Genomic DNA, 24,328 nt, shown 5'->3' with positions numbered 1-24,328 from the left:
AGAAAAGACCTAAGATCATACAGAATCATTTCCTTTTATTGTTTTTTTAATACATAAAAGCTGAAAGTCCAGAAAGTTAAGAGACCTGCTCAAGATCATGGAAATAGTTTAAAAGTAGGAAGAGGACTACGAGTCTACGAGTCTTTCTGCCACACGCAAGCTGCCTCCTTCAGCAAGAAATCCACTGGCATTAAATAAACAAAAACGAAATCAAAACCAACCAAGCAAACAAAACTGGCTCAGCATAGAAAGGTACCAGACAATTTATAGATACATAATCAAATTTCTATATACATGTAGGTTGTACTCGTCAACATTTCCAACATTCTGGATCGCAACTCATACTTTAAAATTCATAAGTAATAAATTAAGGGGAACTATTTGAGAGCAAATTAAGAACAAGATGACCATTAAAATTCAAAGATACATGACACTATTCATAGCAGGTTGTTAAAGGAAAATACGTAGGTATCACGTTTTGGTTATAACTCAGTAACATAGTCCATCAGGTACCGAGGACAGAAAAGTAAAATGACATTTAATGCCATACCTCTTTGGTAGAAAATTTATTTATTTACTTTTTTTTTGTCTTTTTTGTCTTTTTAGGGCCGCCCCTGCAGCACATGGAGGTTCCCAGGCTAGGAGTCGAATCAGAGCTGTAGCTGCCGGCCTACGCCAGAGCCACAGCAACGCGGGATCCGAGTCATGTCTGCAACCTACACCACAGCTCACAGCAGCGCTGGATCCTTAACCCACTGAGCGAGGCCTGGGATCGAACCCGCAACCTCATGGTTCCTAGTTGGATTCCTTTCTGCTGAGACACAACGGGAACTCCCAGGTAGAATATTTATAAAGATTATTGCTAAATCAATTAATGTGTCCTGGCTACATTAAATACTAATGAAATAAAGGCTTCGTCAGTCTTGTCTGCCTTTCTTATTTTCTATAGCAGTTATTCACCACCGCTTAGACATAATAATGGACTACAGTAGTCTATGAGCCAGGATAGACCAGTGATATCATGGAGAATGTTATACACAGAATTATACACCCCAAAGATGAGTCCCTATCCTCAGCTTTTGGGGACTTCCGGATGATGACTCCTCCCTCCCAGGGTTTAGGGTGCTTTCTGGCAGCTTACAGTTTTCGAAGCACCCATTTAAAGTTGTTCATAGCACCTTAAGTCATCACAACTTTCTCCCATCTGGTGTGAGGTCCGCTCTGCCACCCAAAGCCTTCCTCACCACCCACCCAACCCAGAGTCCTTCATTTTCCTGCCATCCCATGTCCAACGCGATAGTAAGATCTGCCAGCACTGACTCCAAGATCGATTCTGGACCTGAAAAGCCCTTCCTCAGCCATGACCTGAGCCCACGTCACCCCTGGCTCTGCCCTGAGACTGTGACAACCTCAGAGGTACTCTTTCCTCCTCCACTCTTGCCTCTCAAGACTGCATCCCTGGAGTTCCCGCTGTGGCTCAGCGGGTTACCAACCCGGCTTGTATCCATGAGGATTCGGGTTCCATCCCTGGCTGTGCTCCGTGGGTTAAGGATCCAGCGTGAGCTGTGGAGTAGGTCACAGATGTGGCTCAGATCTGGGACTGCTGTGGCTGCGGTGTAGGCTGGAGGCTGCAGCTCCAATTCAACCCCTAGCCTGGGAACTCCCATATGCCACGGGCACAGCCCGAAAAAGACAACAGAACAAAACAAAACAAACAACAGTAGTTACCAGTTCTCAATATTTCTGCTTGGCACAGCACAGTGGTCAAAAGCAGCAAATATGACTTCTCCTTCATTTTCTCCTTCCTCCTTTCCTATTATTTCATGTATTCATATACGGCGTCATCTTCAAGGCTGTTCACATTAACTCGGGTTTTCCGTTCCCAAAAAGGAAAGTACCGGTTGATACGTGTGTCCTCGTCACTCTTTACTGTTCAGGGTCCTTCAGCGCCTCGGGGGACTCCTGACACGGTTCAAGGTGGGCCCACACCTTGGACATCGATGCTGATTGCGCTTTGGCAAAACTTTAAAATGTACCTCCCAACACGGCCGAGGGTGGACCTGTCTGCTGATGCCACCTCTGTTCTTCTCCGAGCTCCTTGCACGGACTCAGTTGGGATCCAGGGCTTCGGCCTCCAAGGACCGCGGCTTCTTTCCCTTGCATGGACAGGACAGCCTTTCCAGTCAAAGGCTTGGCCATGGGCATTGTTCAGTGTGGCGTTTCTGTCTACAACACTTTATTGGCCAAGATTTTCTCCTGCTCTTGGATCCTAAGTTTAGCTGTGGATGGAAAAGAGAGAATGCAAACGTGAAAATGCACAAGACCTGGGTTCAGGATTTCTACCAACAGGCTCATTGTTTCTTGATGTGTGGACGATTTAGGAGAGGTGTGTGCAAACTTTGCAAATAAATTCCTTTCTGACCTCTTCAGGGTCAGGGAAAGTGTACCTAGGGATGCTTATGTAAGCCACGAGGAAGTCCTTAGGAAATCCAGCAGTACAACTTTAAAACATGGTACTGATTTTGTTTTATTTATTTATTTATTTATGTTTGCTTTTTAAGGCCGCTCCTGCAGCAAACGGAAGTTCCCAGGCTACGGGTGGAATTGGAGCTGCAGCTGCCGGCCACAACCCCAGCCCCGGCCCCAGCCCCAGCCATGCGGGATCTGAACCACGTCTGTGACCTCCATCACAGCTCACAGCAACCCTGGATCCCTAACCCACCGAGAGAGGCCAAGGTATCGAACCTGTGTCTTCATGGATTCTAGTCGGATGTGTTTCTGCTGAGCCACGATGGGAACTCTGATTTTGTTTTATTCTTGTTAACACTGTATCTCTAGCAGCACTGATTTTTCTAAATTGCAATTCTTTATTTTTATGCTACTTCCACAGGGTCAAACCATATATCAGTCGCTTCTGTAGGGTGCCAGTTATTGCTAGGTCAACATCGATTGAGCCAAAGAAAAAATATATACTCTGGCTACATTTATATAACTATATTTACCAGACAGATGTCTGGTTGATCCCATAGCTTTAAAGGCTGATATGTATCATTATACAGAAGAAAAATATCAAGAGGACTTAACATACATTTTCTTTCTGTTCGCTGATCCCTCGTATCTGTGTGATATGCAACCTTTACAAAGCCTTCCACGTAATGAGCTTCCTCAGCCCTTAGAACAATATTGTGAGGTGGGACTCTCAGACCCAGACCCAAGGATTGCATCATTCTAAAGACCATGTAACATTAAGAAAAAAAAAACAAAACAAAACAGTGGACACATTTTGAAAAGATGAGCCTAAATCTGGCATTCACTCTGGAGTCAATTTTTAAGAAAAATCATAGGAATGTAGAGCGTTCACTTCTTATTTTTAAATTTTTAAGAGACTTGGCTTTTTCTAATAATAAGTAGCAATGAAAATGATTTGGTTATTTGTTCTATTTTGCTCACATCATAGATTAGAGGTGAAGTCTTCTATCCATTCCTAAAAAATAAGGCTTTCTGCTTTTGTTGGAATGCTCAGTTCTAAAGGTGGGAGCATCTTACGCCACTGAGATGAGCTCTCCAGGCGGTAACTGGCCTCTTTTGGTGCCAGCCCTTCCCACTGTCAGCACAGACGCTGTCCGTTCTTCACAGCAACTCACATGCCATGGTTTCCAGGGTTCTCGCTGTACCGTGAGGAGATAAACCCTCAGGTTCTGGCATCAAGGTTTGTTATGTGACTTTAGTCACTGGGTGACAAAAATCGATGACTGTGAGGATTAAAAGTAACAACTCAGGTGACACGCACAGCATGGTCCTCTACAAAGTATTTTCTTAAGGGGTATTTTGTTGCTACTGCTAATCCTGGTTACCCTCTGAATATACTTTCATTTGTCAACGTGCCTCTTCAAATTCAGCCCCAAATTCAAACAAATTATTTCAGATGTAAGCCATATGCGTATCATTAATGAATTTGATCACGGTTCCCCTAAGGCGTGGCATTCAATACAATAAACGAACCATGTGCGTAAATGCCATGATTAGATTCAAATATGTAAACAGAGACATCATTTTCTAACTTTGAGCAAGTTAGTCGAAGGATTCGTTTCCTAAGGTGATAAAAGACGGTGTGGCTTGACTGATACGTAGAAAGCCCCAAGAATTCTCACACTCAACGTAAGCAAAAGACTTGCTCAGACCAATCAAGGCCCTTCCCTGGCTTCAGCAGTGGGTGTCCCCATCCACAAAATTGAGTGCAGGGACACAGATGGAAGGCTACTGGGGGACAGGAGTTTGTAATTGCATGACCAGTACCTGGGGTAACCACAGCCCGGGTGGCCTACTGTTTTAATATTGTGACACACTAGGCTGTTTTCAATTCATTGTCTTCAGCCTCGCATTGCCTGTTGGAAAAATTCACAGGTCCTGCTATTGTTATGATGTGGTGTTGTGAACGAAAACCTTTTTCTTTACTCAGGTAGGAGCCAAAATAAATAAGCAGCATCAATAGCTCCCCTGTTTCCTACTCCCTTTCTTCTGTTAACTCTAGAAAGAGAACTGGATGCCTTCTCCTGTCTTCCTGGAGTCTCAGGTGTATACGTGGCTGGATGAAAGGAGGGATCACACAGCTAGATGACGAGACAGAAGGATAGAGGGGCAAATAGAAGGGAGAATGGTAGGACAGACGGACAGATAAACAGATACATGACATGACATGACATGATATATAGAATGAGAGGTGGAAGATACTATATCATGGAAGACGGCTCAGGCTGGGGATCAGGACACCTGAGGTCCCGCCTTGACTCTGCCATGAACTTGCTTGTGATTTCACTTAGCCCCTTAACCTCCCTTGATGGTGGCAATAAAATAGGGGTGTTGTCCACCAGCATATTCGGCAACACTGGGAGGTCTTGACCCCTGAAGAGGGAGCTCTGCCAATCCATTACCGCTGCCCCATTTGCCCCAATTTCTCCCGATGGAGAGTTGGCCAAGATTCCCAGGGAAAGACACACTATTACTACCTACACTTTCCAACCACACTCAGAGAAATGAGGGTAGTCGGGGCGATCTCAGACCAACTGACATCCAGGTTCCTTCCAGCTAAATTCCATGACTCCTCATCCATAAAGATGGCCTCCTAAAAGGTGCCATTCGTACTCTGCTGCCTGTGAACACAAGCCTTTGTGAGAACACTAATTTTTCTAAGTCTGAGGAGCAAGCCTAGTCTTGCAGCCACCTGGTTTTCTTTGGCCCAGACCAACGGAAATTGAAATCGCTCTAATCGCAGCCAAAATGATGACGTGTGAAAACTGACGTTATCGCTTCAGCCTCCCCTTTTCTCTGCTCTATCTTTGCACAGTGACAAGGAATCTGGAAGGGGCCTGGTAACTGCCTGTTCTCTTAACTTCCAGCTCGCTACAGAATACAAGGAAATCGGATAACTAGTAAGAAGGCTAAAATCCTACATCATTATGGTGGGAAGGAGCTTGGGAATTTGGCTTCACCACCAACCACTCTTCTGGCCAGGAACAGCATTCCCCATGATTCCCGTTCCTATGCTTCTGGTCAGAAGCAGCATCTCCTTCTCGCTCTCTCTCTCTCTCTCTCTTTTTTTTTTTTTTTTTGGTCTTTTTAGGGCTGCACCCATGGCATATGGAAGTTCCCAGGTTAGGGGTCAAATTGGAGCTGAAGCTGCTGGCCTACACCACAGCGACAACAATGCCAGATCTGAGCTACATCTGCAACCTACACCACAACTCACGGCAATGTCAGATCCTTAACCCACTGATCGAGGCCAGGGATGGAACCTGCAACCTACACCACAACTCACGGCAATGTCAGATCCTTAACCCACTGATCGAGGCCAGGGATGGAACCTGCATCCTTATGGATAGCAGTTGGCTTTGTTACTGCTGAGCCATGAGGGGAACTCCCAGCATCTCTTCCAACAAGAGGCACACTCACATGAGGACTGAAAGACTATAGAGGAGAGGCCATAATTCTCAGGATGCAGTTACAGTTCAAAGCGTGAGTAGATCTGAGATCTAAGGAATCACCACAATTGCTGCTATAGACTAAGAGGTGGAACTTTCCAGAGGCTTTCAAAATTTGCACTTCAACAAATACGGCAGCCTGAGATCATCACAGGTGGCTTCTCTGATCTTGGTTCCCTCTCTCTTCCACTGGTTGATTACGCCCCCGAAACCCTACATTGAACCTTCTGCACTGGAAATACATAGCCTGCCTTCTGTTTTCCCGACTGGACCTGGTCTGTACTGGCATCACACGATTCGACCATTTGTGGGCATATGAGTCCCCTTTATGACACATCTGATGAACTGTCATTTAATTTGTTCTCAGACACATACAGAAATATGGAAATTGCTAGCTTCGGAAACAGCACGTTTCATCTCAGAATGGCTTAAACTGTTAGACAGCACATCAGAGTGTATGTGTGTTTTAATGAGAAAAGCCTGGCTTTTGCATCCTTTGTTTGCCATTTTCAAATGCTGGGCAAATGCTTAACTTCTCAACCTCAGTTTTCATTTCTGGAAAGCGAGGGCAATAATGGCACCCACTTTTCAGGATTGTTAGAAGGATTAACAAGGTCAAATTTATAAACCTTTTCCTTACACTAAACACAAGTCGTATAACCTTCACTGTTTGGGCCGAATTCTGTCGTCTGGAGACTCGCAGGTAGGGGCCAGCTGGCCCACCAAGCACCTGTGTGAGGAGGGACAGGTGCCCCCTTCGGCTGACCCAGCCTGGCATCAGGGCATATGGCTTGGGGAGCAGAGCAAGAGCTGGGCTTCAGCCCCCATCACCCTCCACTGAGCATCCTGAGCAGAGCTTGAAGGACCAACCACTGCATCACCGCGTGCAGATGAAATCTAATCCCCCCAGAAAATCCTTCACATATTTGAAGACTTCTCTCAATTCCTCAACTGGTCTTTCCTCTCCTCTCTAAACAGGACCAATGGGATGAGAGCCGCCCCATCACGAAGCGACTTTGCCATCTTCATTAATGACTGACTCAGCCACGCGATGGCCAAACCAGAAGGCACCACCAACTAAAAGCCCGTCACAGGAAGGCATCGCCTTTCCTGCATCTCCGCTTTTAAATGGTACTGTAGAGGCTGGCCCTCTGGTTAAAGACTGTCCGACTGTCTCCTTAAAGAACACGGGTTCCCTGCTGAGAATGAGAAAGGGGAGGGTGTGTGCAATCCCACGCAGCTGCTCAGCTGAACCTAAAGGCCTCTCCAGTTGCATCCGCTAGGACAGCTCTGCAGGGGAAGGTGGGCCCAAGGCCAGACACCATCTCCCTCCAGGCAAAGGTCCAGGGCAACCTTTGTGTGGCCCAAGGCAAGAGGCCACTGGAGGCCTACCGGTCATATGCCTAAATATTTAGTGGTTATCACGAAAGCTGGAAACTCTTAAGCCAAATATGTTCTATCTTCTTACCTTGGCAAATAAATATTCATGAGGACAAGTGAGAAAATGTGTGTAAAACTATGTTTTTTATATGACTTGTAGCAAACTATCATTATGGTGCACGTGTGGGTGAACCATCGATGAGCTGGAGATGCTTGCATGAGTAACATATACATAATTAATTACAATATATTTATTATATAAATTAATTTGACATCTTCATTTTAGCAAAATCACCAATTATGCTGATATGACTAAGATGTTCATAAGTGTTCTATTGACAATAATGACAAAATAGCCAATAGTTCCGAAGTCATTGCAGTCTGTTGGTTGGTTATTATTCAATTGGAGAAATTTCATTCTGCTAAGGCAGGAGTAATTGGAATTGTCAACCAATCATTAAACCAACACTTAAATTAGGAAATGAACTTCATATACAAATGTTACATATATTAAAAAACTGGGAGTTCCCATCGTGGCTCAGTGGCTAACGAATCCGACCAGGAACCATGAGGTTGCGGGTTTGGTCCCTGGCCTTGCTCAGTGGGTTAAGGATCCGGCGTTGCCATGAGCTGTGGTGTAGGTCGCAGACATGGCTTGGATCTGGCGTGGCTCTGGCGTAGGCTGGCAGCTACAGCTCTGATTAGACCCCTAGCCTGGGAACCTCCATATGCCGTGGGAGCGGCCCTAGAAATGGCAAAAAGACAAACAAAAACAAAAACAAAAACAAAAAACTGTAATGTGGTCACATATAACAAAGAAGCACTAGTGCAGAAAATACCATAAACTATTTTAATTTCAATTGTATTGCTATCATTTAAAAATCATTTAAAAATAAATATGTTAAAGGAATATCTTTTCGGGGAATATCTAGATACGTTATTAGATTCTTATTTCAAATGTGTCAACATTGGGTTATAAAAGACACAAAAATTAGTGGGTCATGATCTAACTTATTCCAATCTCTCTTCAATTAAGATTATATTATGATCTATAATGGCTAGAAACATAGTCTTCATTAAAATTAGAAATAATTGATAATTATTTATACATGAATGACCAGTTTGACAGGTAAGTACCTAAATTTCCTTGCTATGATGTTGTTATATTTTACTGGAATATTTTCAACAAATTTCTTGCAGTTTACTTTGATTTAGAAAACCCACTGGCTCTGACATTTTAAGAACTACTTTTTCATTCCTTTACAAGTGAAGTAGCCAGGGGAGTTCCCGTCGTGGCGCAGTGGTTAACGAATCCGACTAGGAACCATGAGGTTGCGGGTTCGGTCCCTGCCCTTGCTCAGTGGGTTAACGATCCGGCGTTGCCGTGAGCTGTGGTGTAGGTTGCAGACGCGGCTCGGATCCTGCGTTGCTTTGGCTCTGGCGTAGGCTGGTGGCCACAGCTCCGATTCAACCCCTAGCCTGGGAACCTCCATATGCCGCAGGAGCGGCCCAAGAAATAGCAAAAAGACCAATAAAAAAAAAAACAAAAAAAAAACGAAAAACAAAAAACAAGTGAAGTAGCCAAACTGAGATAGTTTTGAAAGTTTTTGTTAAATGTTAGTAATATTATTAATCATAAGCAACAGTTAGTATTAAATAACAATGGTTACCATGAATTCAAAATTAATTTTTCACTGAAATCATGATTCACATTTTGTTTTGGGATTTTTTTTTCTATTGTTTCAGTTAACTCTTGTAGTGCACCTTGTGTTTTCGCTAAAATCAATCTAATTGCTTTAACAGATCCAAACAGCATTCCTGTCACACAAATCCAAGAATGATTTTAAGGTCATTGCTTTGTTTTATCAAACTATTTCATCTTTGGTAAGATCCAGAAAATAGAGTATACAATCCCTGAATTACTGTTGAAACAGCTGATAACATATTTCCTAATAAAAAATTCAAATGTGTGCTGTATAGGACAGATGTACAAGTATTTTTGGACTTTTGGCCAATGCTCTGTATGTAAAACTTTCTGTTTATCAACCACATCTGCCACCATTATGGCTTAGACCTCACTCTCGGTGATCTTCGAAATTATCTCAGTGATGCTGAATCTTAGTGTTAATTTTTGAAAAATTTCATTACATCTTTTTAAACATTCTGATAAAAGTAAAACGATTTGCAATTCCAGCATTCAGAGGCCATCTAGCTATCAACATAAAGATTGTGTACCATGCTTCTTAAGCTCACATCTAGACTAACACATACAATTTTAAGAGTGCTGAGAATTGTTGCAAAAAATGTTCCTTTTCTATTCCCTGCAACTGCAGTGAATCCTGCGCCAACTCCATGTTGAAAACAAGCTGTGAACACAAAGAGAAGCAAGAAGACAGATGCTTGGTAGTACTGGTAAATGGTACTTGATTATATAAAAACATGGAGTTCCCTCTGTGGCTCAGCAGTAATGAACCTGGCTAGTATCCATGAGGATGCCCATGTTTGATCCCCAGCTTCCATCAGTGGGTTAAAGATCTGGCATTGCCGTGAGCTGTGATGTAGGTCACAGATGCGGCTTGGATTTTGTGTTGCTGCGGATGTGGTGTAGGCCAGCAGCTACAATTCTGATTCCACCCCTAGCCTGGGAGCTTGCCTATGCCTCAGGTGCGTCCCTAAAGAGACAAAAAAAATTTTTTTTAATTGAAAAAAATTAAACAACCCAAATGTCCATCAACAGATGATTAGATTAGGAAGATGTGGTATATATACACAATGGAATACTACTCAGCCATAAAAAAGAATGACATAATGCCATTTACAGCAACATAGATGAAACTAGAGACTCTCATACTGAGTGAAATGAGTCAGAAAGACAAAGACAAATACCATATGATATCACTTATAACTTGAATCTAATATCCAGCACAAATGAACATTTCCACAGAAAAGGAAATCATGGACTTGGAGAATAGACTTGTGGCTGTCGGACAGGAGAGGGAGGGAGTGGGAGGGATTGGGAGCTTGGGGTTATTGGACACAACTTGGAATAGATTTACAAGGAGATCCTGCTGAGTAGCATTGAGAACTATGTCTAGATACTCATATTGCAACAGAACAAAGGGGGGGGGAAATGTATACATGTAAGAATAACTTGATCCCCATGCTGTGCAGCGGGGAAAAAAAAAATTGAAATGACTATACAACTTTGAAAATTAAAAAAAAATTTTTTTTTTTAAATTACAGGGGCTCAGAGATCCCCATCATGGCTTAGCAGTTAACGAATCTGACTAGCATCCATGAGGACACAGGTTCGATCCCTGGCCTCGCTTGGTGGGTTAAGGATGTGGCGTTGCCTTGAGCTGTGGTGTAGGTTGCTGATGTGGCTCGGATCTGGCATTGCTGTGGCTGTGGTGTAGGCTGGTGGCTATAGTTCCGATTAGATCCCTAGCCTGGGAACCTCCTTATGCTGCGAGTGTGGCCCTAAAAAGAAAAAAGAAAGAAAAAAAAATTACAGGAGCTCTTCTCCCCACTCCCAGCAGCCCTGGGAGCTCTTTGCTTTCCTTTAATAAAGAGTTTGTTTGGTTGCAAAAAAAAAAAAAAAATAAATTACAGCATTCACACTGTGAGAAGAAGGATATGACAAGTTCATTCATGTCCTCCTTACCTGAGGGCCAGGGCACTGTGTGTCCTGCGTAGGTGGTGGCACAGACCACAAACCCTCACAGCTTCAGACGCTCTTTAAGGGACAAAGGGCAAGAGATGCAGAGGCGTTGTCCTGAGTTTCAAACTGTATTTCTCAGGACAGGGGTCACCCTCCTGCGTCCGTGCTGGTGGTCAGTCTGGGTGGCGGAGCTGCCCTGGGTGCTCCAATACACACGCTGTTCCGTGTCTGCGATCCGGGCGCCCAAGGGCAGCAGGCGCCGGAGCTCGCTTCTCTCCCCGGCCGTCTGACGGCGCCTACGAAGGCGAGGCAGGAGGTAGACGGGCCCCAGGCTGAGCAACTGGAATCTGCGCCCTGTGCACAGACACTTCAAGGTAAAGATGACGGCACGAGCCAGGAGGAGCTGCATCCTGCTCGGGTAAAAGGTGGAGACCCCATTGCTCATGCTGGAGGTCGAGGAGCCCCCTGGAAGGACACATGCGCAGAAAGGTTTCTCCGGGTTCAGAGGGTGGAGTGGGCGCCCGACCACAGTGTATCTTGTCCCAGAAACCTCTGTGCTAAGAATCCACCTCTGCTAAAAGATGCTGGCGCATGGGCGAGGGCCCTGAGCCAGGCCAGATATGGGCCCAGAGCCAGACAAACCAAGATGCTTGGCCAGAGGACGCCCAGAAGGATCGCCCCCTTGCAAGGGATTCAAACTACCTCCTTCTCTGTCTCCCTTCCCCGCACCCCCAACCCACCTGGGCTGCCTCTTTTTCTTGTTTTTTTTTTTTTTTTGGCTTTTTAGGGCCACAACCGCACATGGACGTTCCCAGGTTAGGAGGAGAGTAAGAGCTACGGCTGCCTGCCTACACCCCAGCCACAGCAATGCCAGAACTGAGCTGCATCTGCGCCGAGGTGCACTTTGTGGGCTGGATCCTTGACGCACTGAGCGAGGCCAGGGATTGAACCTGCCTCTTCATGGATACTAGTTGGGTTCTTAACCCGCTGAGTGACAACGGGCGCCCGTCTTCATTCTTAGTAAACGCTTTATTTGCCTCACTACTCTGTCTCTTTGCTGAGTTTTTCCTCCAAAGGGACAAGGAATGGGGACCTACGTGAAGCCTGCTGGCGTCTGCGGTGCCAGGGGTTAAGGCTCAGCACTCTCCTCCCACAGCCATGGTAACAAGGAGCCCGCCTCTGCCTTAACCCAGGCCATGCCCTCTGAGCCTTTGTTACTGCAAAGGGCCAAGTTTAGTTTCACTTCCCATTCTTGTAAGACTTCCAGATATATTGTTTTTTGTTTGGAGGGTCTCTGAAGCTATTGATCAAGATTTGTTGCTTTTGAATGGCATTACAGTTCCCTTTCTAATATCCTTGAAGGGTTTTTAAGTTTCTCAAAAAAAAAAAAAAAAAAAGCCTCTCCATTACGGGAGGTTTTGCTGTAATTTACAGACAATCTGGATGCTCTACCTGTATTAGGGAAGGGAACAGTTTTGTTCTTTAGGACAAACTTTCCTTTCTGCTTCCCGGAGTCCAAGAATTAAAGAAGTCTTCAGCAAACAGGGGCTCTTGTTTCTGTGGTCTTTTTTTTTTTTTAGAGCCACACCCGCAGCACATGGAGGTTCCCAGGCTAGGGGTCCAATTGGAGCTGTAGCCACCGGTCTATACCACAGCCACAGCAATGCCAGATCCAAGCCATGTCTGCGACCTACACCACAGCTCACGGAAACACCAGATCCTTAACCCACTGAGCGAGACCAGGGATCAAACCCGCAACCTCAGGGTTCCTTGTCGGATTTGTTTCCGTTGCATCCTGACGGGAACTCCATCTTGCGGTCTTTTTTTTTAAGACTTGATTGCTCTGACATTCTGTTCTGTGCGCCTTGAGTCCAGGACCTTGATGACGTTCCCGACACTATGTCACAGTTTTACGATATTAAACACATTTCTGAGTGACTGAGACCATGTGGGGAAGGTGCTTTACACAGGCTTAGCCGAAGATGTAAGTGGAGTCAGTAACATTCGCTTTTTTCCTCTCCTTTTTGTTCAGGCTACTATGATGATACATTTAAAGAGGGCTTGCTGGAGCTTCCCTTGTGGCTCCGTGGGTTGAGAGCCCAACAGAGTATCCGTGAGGATGCGTGTTCAATCCCTGGCTTTGCTCAGTGGGGTGAGGATCCGGCGTGGCCGTGAGCTGCGGCACAGGTCACAGCTGTGGCTCAGATCTGGTGTGGCTGGGGCTGTGGTGTAGGCCGGCAGCCACAGCTCTTATTCGACCCCTGACCTGGGAACCTCCACGTGTCGCAGGTGCAGCCATTAAAAAAAATAATAATAAATCAAATAAATAAATAAATAATAGGACTTTTACAATTTCTGGGGCACTTTCATATACACTCTCCTGTATGGCCATTCTAGTCACACTGGGAGGTGTGCAGGAAAAATTCCTCCCTTTTACTGATGACAAAATTGAGCATCGGGAAGCTGAAGTTATTAGACGCTCCCGTACCTTTACCTGGTTGAGCAGCCTAAGTTTTCTCATTCCTACCAAACACAAGGAGTGGTATCTTTTGCCCAAAGCAGTCACCTCTTTTCTTTTCACCAAAATAAGTACAGTGATATTCCTTTTGACAACATATTAATCGAGATTTCAAGAAAGAAATGGAAAATTTTATCAGAGCCAAATTAAGGGTTCTAACCCAGGAACAGCCTCTGAAAAATCTCTGAGAACTGTTCTGCCCATCAGAGGTCAAAGCACAGCGATGTAGGTTTTTCTGAGACAGGGGGCTGTACGTTAAGTGATGCAGAGAGAGTGGGTATGATCCAGATTTGTAGGCACAAAGTGGAGGGCCATCGCCCCCCCCTTAGGGGATCAAGGAGGAAGGCTGCTTTTGAAACGTATGGTTGAGTCACAGTGTTCCTGGTGGACAGCAGAGTGATGCAGTTACATACACATATTTTAGGGCACTGGGGTGCCTTTCTTACAGCAATCGCCCCCCCATGCGCCCCCCGCCCCCGCCCAACCTCTCCCTTCTGTGTAGTTCTATTGCACTTGCAGTCTCTGGCCCACCCTTTAGCTTCACAGCACAGATCTCAGACAACAAATCAGTCTTAGCTCCACAGTTCGATGCCAGTAAGTGACTTCAGGGAAAAGGTCATGCTCAAACTTTTGGGTCACTCACAGGACCTAACGGAGCGTGGGACACGTATGGGGTCAATCACATTTGGCGATGGATGGGTTAAACCAGCGATTCTCAAGCTTTCTGGTGTCGTAACTCCTATATATCCTTAAACATGATGGAGAATCCTGAGCGATTTTGTTTCTGAGGGTTACACCTATCCAACACTTAACTTACCGGATTAAAAATCACAACAGAAAATTCTAAAATACCGCAGCAAAGCAAGACAATAGAAGTGCACCTTTTGTTGTGTTTCTGCATAGATTTAGGAGAAACTTTTGTTTGTTTGTTTGTCTTTTTAGGGCTGCACCCATGGCATGTGGAAGTTCCTGGGCTAGAGGTTGAATTAATCAGAGCTGCAGCTGCTGGCCTATACCACAGCCACAGCGACACAGGATTTGAGCTGCATCTGCAACCTACACCTACACCACAGCTCGAAAATTCTCGAAAGTACAAGATTATGCAAGCAGACATTCCATAAACTGTCAGAGAATGACATGGTCCCACATCATGCAGTTTGGAAAGCGCCACTGTACACTCGCGAGAGGATGAGAATGAAACAGGCAAATGACCTGTCAGGAATGTAAAATAGTTTTGACTTCCTGGCTCTCCTGAGTCTTAGGGACCCCCAAGGATTCCAGGACCTAACCCAGCCAGTGGATGACATGAGAGTCTTGAGTAATTAGACCACTTAAAGATGCTCACTATACAAAATCACTACTATAGAAAATTATAGGACAATTAGAATCTATTTTCTACGGATTGGCATTTACGTCAGGCTGAGTTAGCTGTCCATCTTTAGATGAGTCATCTGCCCCTGAACATAAGAGCTTAAGCCCACAAACATGTGTTACTTCACAGTTTCCGTGGGGCAGACACTGGGTGCAGCTTTGCTGGGCGCCTGTGGCTCAAGGTGTCTCATGAAGTCGCATTAAGCCTCGGACCAGGGCTGTGGTCTCAGAGGGAGGCTCAAGTTGAAGGACTCTGTTTCCAAGCTTGTGTGTAAGGTTGGTGGCAGGATTCAGGATTCAGTTCCTCGCAGACTATGAGGCAGAGAGATCTGCGTCTCACCGGCCTCCGCCTGGAGGTCCCTGCCCCAGTGACCTGTCCACAGGGCAGCTCACGGTGTACTGGCAGCCGGCTTCTCTCGAGTGCGTGTGAGAGAGGGGTCCTAAGATGCCAGCCACGGTTGCTCTGAAATGTTATCCGTTAAGTGACAACTCTCTCTTCCGTCACATTCCATCTGTTAGAAGCAGGTCAACTTAAATACAGCCCACGTGTAAGGGGAGGGGGCTTCCAAGGCTCTGAATACCACGAAGCAGAGGAAAACAAAAGACAGGATTCAGAGAATGAATGAGAACCCACAAACCAGTTCCCCACTCCTATTCTCTTCTTCCTCTGCCTGGTCTTCTCCTGCTATAACTCCACTCCTGTCTCCCTCATCTGACACTCCAATCAAGTGGCTTCAAGTTGGTGAGAAGAGCCCATGAAGACATGTGAAGATGAGAGTTTCATGGCTTTGGTTCCTCAGAGTTCAGGTTCATTGGATTTGTCTCTTTTAATAAACGTATCTTTTTTTTCCCCCTTTGGTCCTTTTAGGGCCACATCCACCGCACATGGAAGTTCCCGGGCTAAAGGCTGAACCGGAGCTGCTGCTGCAGGCCTGTGCCATGGCCACAGCCATGCCAGATCCGAGCCACGTCTGTGACCTACACCACAGCTCATGGCAATGACGGATCCTTAATGCACTGAGCAAGGCCAGGGATTGAACCTACATCCTCATGGATACTAGTCAGGTTCATTACCGCTGAGCCATGATGGGAACTCCTTAACATACATTTCTCACGGTGGGTGTGTCAGATGACTAGCTGTCCTGCAAAATCCTCCTCTTCTCTTTCTGGGCACCTGGCCACCCAGCCAGGAATGACATTTCTCAGCCTCCTTGGAAGCTAGAAGTGACCAGGTTCCTCAAGTCAAGGGGAAGGGGGCGTGAGAGAAAGAGATGCGGGCAGCTCCCGTGCCATCTCCCACTTAAGAAGGGCCCCACGTGCTGGGTTTTGGCTCATCGGCCCTCCGACCAGCTGGAAATGGTGACAACTTGAGCGGCCCTGGAAGCCATCTGTCGGGGATGGCAGATCCCCTCTGGCCCCAAGGACCAGCCGGAGTCAGGCAGACGGTTCAGGAAGAGAGAAACAAACCTCCTTCTTACGTCACTGTTTCAGGGGCCTCTCTGTTTTTGGCAGCTCTGTTATTCTCCAGCTGTTACACTCGATACAACTTAGACTAGGAAACCAAGACGGAGCTGTTCTACTCTTGGTTCAAAACACGGTTTTCGTCTATGTGGGGGGAAGGTGTGACATTGTGGGGACAGGGGACATGGGGGGGGGTCTTCTGTGCTTTCTGCTCAAGTTGGCTGTGAACCTAAAACTGCTCTAAAAGATAAACCTCACCAACTTAAAACAAAACATTGTCTTACTCTTAGAACAACAAAAAAAAATATGATATTTAGTCATTCGTGTGTATCATTCACAAATATATGAGCATCTGTGATGCACCAAATCCAATGCAGTTATTATAATGAAACCACAGTCACATTTCTCATCCTCATAGGACTTATTATTTAGAGAAATTAAACAAGCCATCACGCGTGTACTAATTAATTACAGCAGTGATCAATGCTAAGGCAAGTACAGAGTGCTCCGTGAGTGGATAAGAGGCCCTAGCCCATGAAACTCCAACAGAGGTCAGGTACACATATATTTTTTAGCCGAGCCCATGGCACGTGCAAATTCTCGAGCCGGGCATCAACCTGAGCCACAGCAGCGACTTTAGACCCAGCAAGGACAATGCCAGATCCCTAACCCACCGAGCCACCAGAGAACACCTGTCATAAATAAATGCCCAACAAAAAATACTTTCTTTCCTATGATAATACGGTTTTGTGTCTCGAAAGTGATGGCCTAGGCAGTGACAAATTAAAGTTCGTATGTCACCTTGGCCTCAGTTTCCTCATCTGCCAAGTTCAAAGATACAGATCATTTTCAGGTGGTATTTAACTCTTTCCCCTTCTAATCTCTATCTCCACACCAGCTTTTCATGCACAGTGTGACCTATGTTTGTTTTTTGTTTTCAACAGCTCCTACAGAGCTGGATTTAGACAGAAGCGACGGTCTGCATGAAAAGACGGCATGTGTGTGGCCCGGGACATGCATATCCATATTTCAATGGGATAAAACGGGGGTCGCAGGAAAAATCAGATTAAGACCGAGGAGAAGTGAGTTCAAGGTCAAAACACCATTTCACTTTTTTGTGTTGAGCTGTAAAGCCAGAGCAGAATCTCTGCCCTCTGACACTTGGCTAACACAGGGATGACTCAGGGGAATCCATGAGGTGCCTTGAGCTCTTTGGAGGTTATGCCCCAAATCACAGATCTGGGGCGAGGTCTCCTGAAGACCAGCTCTTGGAACAATTGTTGTGTCTGTCTGTTGTGACGTCCGCCGTCCCTTTGTGCCTCTGCTATTCTTTCCCTGTGAAGATAACATGGGAAACAGGCGGGAAAGCTCACACAGAGATAACTTGAAGCTCTGCCCCTGGGAGAAGCCAGAGAGGCCGTCTGGGCTCAAGAAGCACACAGACAATCCATCCAGCTTACTTGGTTCAAACCCTGGCTCTGGCATTTACTGTGTGGCTTGGGGCAAGTCACTTAACCTCTCTGTTCTTCCATTTCCTCATCTATAACATGAGGATAATAAGAGCACTGACCTCACAGGTTGCTGGGAGGACTAACTGACTTATAATCCTTGTAGGTTCTCAGAACCAAAGGCTGGCATGTGGCGAGTGTTTATTGTTGGCTCTTATTATTAATCCCACTTGGGCAAGATTTTTTATGTTTTGGAGTTCCCATTATGGTACAGGGGAAACAAATCCAACTAGTGTCCATAAGGATGTGGGTTCGCTCTCTGGCCTCGCTCAGTGGGTCGGGGATCGGGCATTGCCCTGAGGTGTGGTGTAAAAGTCACCGATGTGGCTCAGATCTGGCGTTGCTGTGGCTGTTGTGTAGGTCAGCAGGTGTAGCTCTGATTGGCCCCTAGCCCAGGCACTTCCATATGTCGTAGGTGAGGGCCTAAAAAAAAGCAAAAAAAAAAAAAAGATTTTTCAGTTAGAACATTTTAAGCTGGGTTAACCCATCAACAAAGGGGCCACACAGAGGGGAAAAAAAATGCAGAAGAGAGTTCTTTGAATAATCAGATATTTTGTTCTCAGTGAAAATTCAGTATGTTTCATGCCAGACGCCAAAACTCTGTCTGGCTTTGCCTTTTTCTGGTTGGAAAAGTGTCTTCCTTGGGGGATATTCTCTCTCTTGGTTAAATCCGGATCCATAAGTCTAAAGTAGGAGCATGATCCAGTTCAGTTTGCCCACAAAGCCTACGCTCCGCTTGAAAATCCATCCTTCTAGTCTGTGGTTCATCCAGCGTCATTGGAAAGAATCTAAAATCCCATCAAAAACACCAGCCTTTCCCAGCAAGCCACACATCCACAAAGCCAAGTTCAATCGCGCCTCCCAGGGAAAAGGAACCCAGGCTCCGGAAAGAGAGCGGCAGCGGCTTCTCCTCTGCACGGAGTAAATGAATATCACAGCTGCCACTTTCCTAAGAAAATCAAAACCAGCTTTTCAGTTTGTAAACAGAAACTTCACAGACCGCAGTAGGACGGAGGGCTCCTAAGCATGTTCTGAATTTGCAACACCCAGAAAAACCTCCAGAGTGTTATTTACAGCATTTGCTTCATAGGGAGGAGAATTAACGTTTTAGCGGTGCGGGGAACAAGGCAGAGATTGGAAAGGAAGCAAGCAAATTACTTAATGATTACTTTAAAAAAATATATCACTGTGCAGAAAAGTGTTTGGAGAGACACCGAAGGCCTGTGTCACCGTGTGACACGGCTTCATTATCACTTCTATGGCCATGAATCCAGGGGGTGGGAGCAAATATTCCGTATGAAGATAATAACTTCGGTCCTTGGAGCCCCACCCCAATATTTCAGAAAATCATGCCCTTGCCTTAAAGCAGGGCTTTTTTGTATCTCCAACACTTGACGAGCTGTTTTCGGCAGGAAAATGGAATGAGCCCACGTACTTGCTTTTCTCCATTCCTGATAAAGAATTATCATCAGTGTATTCTGCCCCACCTTCCACCTTAAGAAAAACCTTTCAAAGGGATAAAATAAAAACACATCAACGGGGAGATGGTCTTGGCTTGGCTCCGCCGAGGGAATTTTAAGTTTCCCTTTTCACAGCGCAGCCATCGCTATCGGAACTCGAGGGCGGATTAATGCTTTTCTGGTCCTTCCGTGTTATCAGAACGCAGATTTGCCAACAACAGCGGCAGCAAATTCCCCTGACTGAGAAGCATTACAAGTATCATCACCTAGATCATTAAACTGGGTTCATAGATTGCAGAGTGTCTTCAATCAATGCATCTTAGGTACCTTGAAGCCAGCTGGACCCCCTCAGTGAGAACTTGACTTAATTGGCCAATAAGTGGCTGGAAAAGGTGCATGCTATTTGATAAAATTACCGAGGGAGCGCGGGATGACAGGTAGGAGAGGCACCAAATGTACACGGCAGGTCAGCCCCTGGCGGGGAGGCCTAAGTTCATGTCCGCTATGAAGTGCTGCTATGAAAAATGGGAGCTGGCTTGGAGCTCGGATGGAAAAGAGGGATCTCTTTGGCCTCATGTCTGCCTTGGGAAGAGTCCCACACTAACCACGCCGGCAGGTGTCGCATTTTCTGTCTCCCTTTCCTTTTGCTGGCATAACTAAAAATACTGCCCTAGCCAACAGATCCATCTGGAAGGAAAAACCACTTTTTCCTCAATAATATCCCAAGAGTCTTTTCCACCGAAAGGTTAAGGAATCCAGAAGCTGGGAAGACTCTATCTATACACCCGCAGCAATAATTATGCTCTCCCTCCAGTGAGAAGACTGATTATTGTTTGCACGTGAGATGTCTGTGTTTTATCAGCACAGTTTAAGAAAACAGGCAAATCAAAATTGGAAGAGGCAGACATTTTGAAATAAAAACAACATTCTCCTCGGGCTGAGACAAAGGTCTCTCAACATCTGGCTTCCGTGGCAATTTCCCCCCTCCCACCGCCCCGCCAAACGTTTTAGCCAGTTTGCAAAAAAAGAAAACTTTTGACAGATTTAGTTCAAGATTTCAAGTGAACAGACCTGCAACAACACATTGTCACTTGAATTATTGGTGTCAGACAATAACGTGGTCTCATTTGGGGGGAAGCCCCGAGATAAAGTTCCCAGCACACAGCACCCTCACTTACGCGCATCTGGAAATAGACTCTTGCCTGGGTTTTTCCTACACCAAGTAATTTCACTCAGTAACAATCATCTTTAGCAGGTAGGAAAATGGAAACTAATTCAAACTAAGGCCACCCCTGGAACGGTGGCCTAAACAATGGGAACACACCTTAAACCTGCCTGGTATTCACAAGACTGAAGGGCTGATCAGCTCGCAAACGCCACCTGTATCCCTAGCATCCCTCTGATTCTGTGAACGTACCTTAGGAAGTGCGGTCAATGATTCCGAACCTTACCTTGCTCGTTGGCGTGTCCCTGGGCAGAGACACCTGGCGTGCTGGGCAGGACAGGCGTACACACGGCCCTTGGATGGCCACTTGCTCCTTTCTGGCGGGACGGGCCTTCTTTCCCGGTGGGAAACGGAAGCTCACCTCGGGAGCCTTGGCGGCGCTGCTCCCTCTGGCCTGGACGCTCTTCCTCCGGTCTCCAGACCTGGGCTCTTGGGTCCCACCCTCAAAGAGACAGCATCTCCCCATCCTTCTCTGTTCCCTGCCCTGCTTCATCTCCACTGAGACGATTCCAGAGATTTGTGTGCTAACGTTACACCCTCCCCGTTAGCGTTTGAGCTCGGTCAGCCCGCGGCTTGGTTCCTTTTGCTTTTGCGTCTGCATCTCCGGTGCCTGAAATACACACATGCTCAGTAAACACGAGCAGAGGAATAACCTGGCTCAGCAGCCACACGGAATGGGACCCATAGGCTGCCATCAAGCCAAACCCTCTCCCAAGTGACCTGTGCCTCTCGGAGAACCAAGGGTGGTTCCCAAACCGTGTGGGTGAGGTCACCGGGGTACAGTTCCTCACCCCTCTCCAGACCCTCGTGGCCCCCGAGGCCTGATCACAGCGCAGCTAACTTCCCCCTGAAGCCCCCGCGCCTGCCTTCGCCCTGCCCAGGCCCTTCCCGCCCGCCCATCTCCTCCTTAGGTCACACCATCTTGCCTTCAACGTTCATCACGCTGCCTTCATTTCCCGTAAGAGCTGCCTGCCCCACATCATTTCCCAATTAGTTTGTAAGCTCCCCGATGGCAGGAAACTAGCTGCTCATTGTTCTGATCACACAGAAGGTACCTAAGTATCTATAAAATCAGAAATACCTTCAAACAGAAGCTATTCATTCGCATAACAAAACAGCTAACACTTCTGCGGAGCTCAATCCAGCCAGGCCATGCATGTTCCGTTTATGGAATAGAACTATGTCACTTTTTTCCTTCCCGGTCACCTTAGAGGTCGCTTTGATTGCTACCCCCGTCGTACCAATGAGGAACACAGGACCTAGAGAAACAGGGTGCCTGGACCAGATGCCAGAGCTACTGGGATCCTTCTAGCCCGGAGCTTAAGCTCTAAAGGGCCCTTGCTATGTAGCATCTGTGACTTGCAGCCTTTTGAATGCTCTGTGAATCTTTCTTCACTTTAGGCCCCAAATCTTCCAAGGACAAATTGAAAGTCAAACAAACGCTGCAAGAATACGTTTTAAATTATGTGTCTTACTTGTATCGTAGCCAGGAACCAGGTCCAACTAATGAGAAAACAAGTCATTTTCAACGCAGCAGCTTAAAAATCAACAGCTCCTTATGATACCTCAATCTGCATTGATTTTCTGAATAGGAGGCTTTCACTTCCACAGCACCAATCTCCCGCTTCGAAATTATTTTTTTAGAGACATCTCGAATAAAAATAAGGCAGGGGTTTTGGGGGATCATCTTCCCAAGCTTTCTGATGACCCCGTGGTTGTTCCATCAGCTGTTTGAAATGGAAATCACTTTGTGGGTGGGAGAGTGAGGTTGGAGTTATAATTTCCTCCTCCGTCATTTATTCCTAGAGTGTTTCAGGGAAGAGTTAAACCAGGGAGCGCCGGCCTGGTGCCCACATTTTTCTCTTACCCTGAGATCTTTGGGGTGAAAGGGCGGCGCTGAATTAAGCATTTAGTATATTCAGAATCTGTGACCCGGAGCCAGTGCCTGAAAGCATCATTGATAATAGGGCTGGAAGCACATTACACTTTCCTGGTACTTACCTCATCCTGCCTTGGACAGTCTCCTCCAGGAGTCATAATTATCCCACTAGGAAAACTGTCCCGTTGTCTGCTGGTCTTCACTGGCAGCGAGTTTTTCATGCTCGCTCCGGCTGTATCCTTTCTCAGCAGGGCCCATTAGTTCTCATTTAATTAGCAGCACTTGATAGAAATAGCCCTTCTCTTCATTTATGTTGTTTTCATTTAAATAATTACACAGTATAATGTCCCCACTCTCCACAGGCACTGGTTTCACAGGCTGAGACACAGGGTGGCAAACCCCAGACTTCGGTGTATTTTTCAAGCATGATTTCACCTTTTTCAAATGAATAAGGCAAATACTTTTGTGCTGAGGGTGGGCTTTCAGCGACATGAAAGATGATGCTGTTCCCTCCAGAAGGGATGCAGACACGAAGTAGGTGGCGGGACCAACTACCCAGAGATGCGGTGGTGGATGTGTCTAATGGGACACCTGCTCTGGCCTGGGCACCGGGCGAGTGCTGGGGGTACCACGGTAGACCAGCCGGGGCAGGCCTGGCCCTCACGGGGCTTACAGTCTAGATTCTGGACAAGAGAGGTGTGGGGACGGGGAGAAGACCCAGCTTCTCCAACATCGACAGGCATGGGCATTTACGGCGGTCTTGTTAAAAGATTCTGATTCAGGAGAACTGGATGCGGCCCGAGAGCCTTCATTTCCAACAAGCTCCCCATTGAGGCTGCACTGCCGGTCCGAGGACCACCCTTTGAGCAGCTGGGGTTCAACAGAATGTGGGTTGGGTCATCGCACTGCCAGGAGAACTTTTGGCAATTGGACAGTTTCCTAAAAGAAGTAAGTCTCATCTGGCCAATGGGACTCCAATATCCACACCACCAAGGTGCCGCAAAGCCAGTAAGCCTTTGATAAAAGTTTACGTGCTACACAAATCGATGGTTATTACAAGGAAATGACATTCTTGCACCCGATGCGCTTTTGAACATGAGATGAATCAAAATCTAACGTGATGTTGGTTTGAAAAATGATGACTTCCACGTCTCTTAAACGGGGCTTTTGACCCAGGTATCTCTCATTTCAAGATCGAGGCAGCTGTGTTCCAGGTTCTGCTGCCTTAGGAAAAGCCGAGTCCCTATTCAATAAAGCAATGGGACACGCTGACACGTCACTGTGCGATGTCCATTAGAGCTGGGGACCACCGTAAAATTATCTTTGGAGGGCACTTGAATTTTTTGCGACTTTTGCTACCAAGGAGTAATTGACTGGGAAGTACTGATGTTGGGGATAATCTAAAACAAATTTTCAAGTCTTGGGTCCTCTGTTAAAAAGTATGGTTAAAGGCAGGGATTTTTGTTTTCAAGGCAAGTTTCTTAACCTCTCCGAACCTAAGTTTCTTCACTTGTAAGATGGGCAAAATAGTATCTCATTAAGGATGCGAAAAGAATTAAATGTGTTAATGCATTCAAGGCTCCAGATGCCTAACAAACTAGTACCATGGCTTACTTCTTAACGGTATTTGGAAGAACCAAACGTGGCCTTGCTGTAAGTCATCTGGGGTCTTGTTCTGGTTCTTCCTTTGACCGGAGCTTTATGCTGAGTCTGTGCCACCTTCCTCTGCGGGCTCCCGTTTGGACTGAACGGTAAACTCCACAAGAACCAGGGCCATTCTGAACCTCAGTCCTGAAGAAACTGGTCTGGCTAATACTGAAGACTATGTTCAGTATCCAAAGTCATACGCTCCAGAGGAAGAACAGTGGGAGGCTGGAGAAGAAGAAA

General features: G+C 46.2%; 1 long non-coding RNA gene across 1 annotated transcript; it reads right to left on the bottom strand.

Annotated features, from left to right (window-relative positions):
* Positions 1–1,677: 1,677 nt before the first annotated feature.
* On the bottom strand, positions 1,678–24,304 carry LOC125129989 (uncharacterized). The gene is made up of 3 exons (XR_007135616.1): positions 22,564–24,304; positions 20,789–21,172; positions 1,678–2,279 (listed from the first exon to the last, which is right to left on the bottom strand). It is a non-coding gene; the product is annotated as an uncharacterized LOC125129989 (long non-coding RNA).
* Positions 24,305–24,328: the final 24 nt, after the last annotated feature.

Source organism: Phacochoerus africanus, chromosome 6 (assembly GCF_016906955.1).
Source record: "Phacochoerus africanus isolate WHEZ1 chromosome 6, ROS_Pafr_v1, whole genome shotgun sequence".
Lineage (NCBI taxonomy): Eukaryota > Metazoa > Chordata > Mammalia > Artiodactyla > Suidae > Phacochoerus > Phacochoerus africanus.
The sequence above is the reverse complement of the archived record's forward strand: the minus strand, read 5'-3'. Positions and strand labels throughout refer to the sequence as shown.